Source organism: Poecilia reticulata, linkage group LG21 (genome assembly GCF_000633615.1).
Source record: "Poecilia reticulata strain Guanapo linkage group LG21, Guppy_female_1.0+MT, whole genome shotgun sequence".
Lineage (NCBI taxonomy): Eukaryota > Metazoa > Chordata > Actinopteri > Cyprinodontiformes > Poeciliidae > Poecilia > Poecilia reticulata.
Window position 1 is genome coordinate 1,180,121 of NC_024351.1, and position 2,518 is coordinate 1,182,638.

The following is a 2,518-nucleotide window of genomic DNA, read 5'->3' on the forward strand; positions in this document are numbered from 1 at the left end:
GGAAGTAGAGGCTGGAAACCGGAAGTAGAGGCTGGAGGCAGGAAGTAGAGGCTGGAGACAGGAAGTAGAGGCTGGAGGCAGGAAGTAGAGGCTGAAGGCAGGAAGTAGAGGCTGGAGGCAGGAAGTAGAGGTTGCTAACTAGCATGGACCAGTTTTCTCTGGTAAGGCACAGACCCAGCAGCAGACGGCAGCGCTCGCTGCACCAGAACCTTTTCTGCAGATCAGTTTCTGTCTCTCCTTTAGCGCTTTAGCTCTGTCAGAAAAAACGGAAACCGCCTCAAGCTAGCTAGAACCGTTTTAGCAAAAAACTCGTTTTTCTAAATTTTGTGTCTCCATTAAGTGAATTTATTCAATAAAAACGCAGCTGATGACGGAAACATCTCATCATAAACCGACTAGCAGCTTTTTATCGCTTCCCTTTTTCAGTACAGAGGCCAGAACCGGAACCAGAACCAGAACCAGAACCAGAACCAGAACCAGATCTGTGTGGAAAGTTTCACCTTTGTTGCTATAAATAATGCTGACTGAACGGACCCAGCGCTGACTCAGCAGAACCTGGAAGCTGATATCGATCCTCTGGTCCAAACGGATTTTAACCGGAACCGCCGAATCACTCAGACCGAAAGTGCGAGTGAAATCCCACCCGGCTTCCGTAAGCTGTGAGCGCGTTTCGCGGGAGGAGGAGGAGGAGGAGGGGATTTCCCGGATTCCCGGGATGAAGGAGAAAAACAACAACAGGAGGAGCTGCAGCTTCCGGAAATGATGACGTCACCCGAGCGGCAGGAATAATCCATCCATCCATTTTCTTTCACCCTTTCACCTCAGTGGGGTCAGGAGGTGCTGGTTCCTCTCCAGCTCGTTCCAGGCGAGAGGCGGGGTCACCTGGACAGGTCACCAGTCTGGAGAGGGCAACACAGAGACACACACACACACACACACACACACACACACACACACTCACACCTAGGGACAATCTGGAGAGGCCAGTTAACCTGACAGTCATGTTTCTGGACTGTGGGAGGAAACCGGAGAACCTGGAGAAAACCCACCATGCAGGGAGAACATGGAGACTCCATGCAGAGAGACCGGGAATCAAACCCAGAACCTTCTTGCTGCAAGGCAGCAGCTCTACCCACTGCACCACTGTGCAGCCCGAGTTGAATTTATATAAAAGTAATTTTTGCGGTGTGATGAAAATGAGCCGTTTTTATACTTTATGGTTCATTTCCAGTAGAAAATAAAGTTCATTTTCCTCAAGATGTTTTATTTTCATCTCCACTGAAATAATAAATAATTTTAAAATGTTACTAATATTTGTATTTTCTGTCTGTATTAATGTAAAAAACTAAACTTAGATTTCTAAAAACATTTTTATCTTTTACAGAAATGTGGATAAAATAACATTTGATTCATTGGTATCATAATTAAGCAGATTATAAATAATAGATCAATGAATAAATCTCCAGCAGATGATGTTCTTTTATTTTGACAGCCATTTATTTATGATAAAAACTCATTTATATTCAATTAATGTGTTAAATCACGGATTGTAAATGTTTATTTGATGACAATCATATTTTTATTTGCTTATTTTATCTAAATATCTTTTTATTTCCTCCGTGTGTTTTATGACTTTCCTTAAAAACGATTTTAATAAAATCTTTTATTTTGTAACGTTTTCTTCCATCTTCATCTTCGCCCCTCCTCTTCCTCAGCCTCGTTCCCTGCAGCAGCCGATGACGTCACCTTCATCCTTTCCGGGAAGCGGAGCCGTCCGTCCCGTTGCCGGGTTACCGGGAAGGCTCGCCTTCATCCTCCTCCTCATCATCAGCAGCTTTCACGTCATTAGCGCAGCGTTTCCCGCAGAACCCGGCCGGTCCGGTTCCCAGCCGGACCGGGGCGGAGGCGGGATCCGGCCCGGAATCAGCTACCTTCAAGATCTGACCCCGGGGTCAAAGGTCACATTTATTTATAAACAGCAGCTGACAAAATTGAAGTAAAATAAAACAAAGAATAAAAGACAGAAAGAAAGAAAAACAACAAATARAGTCAAATATTAACCACAGCTGGTGGAGGCAGCATCATGCTGGGGGACTGATTAGCTGTCAGATTAAAAAGAGTTGGTAGAAAATTCTGGATTATTCTGCTGGAAGGAACATGGAGCCAGACACCCAGGAGACCGGTTCTGGTCCAGATGGAACCAGTTAGCGTTCTGGCTAACAGGTCGATTAGCTAACAGCTAATTGGCTAGCAGGGTGATTTAGCCAACAGGCTAATATGCTAATGGTTTGTGTAATATGCTAATGGGCTGGTTGGCTAATGGGTTGGTTAGCTAATGGGTTTATTAGCTAATGGGCTGGTTGGCTAACGGGTTGGTTAGCTAATGGGTTTGTTAGCTAACGGGCTGTTTGGCTAACGGGTTGGTTAGCTAATGGGTTTGTTAGCTAATGGGCTGGTTGGCTAACGGGTTGGTTAGCTAATGGGTTTGTTAGCTAACGGGCTGTTTGGCTAACGGGTT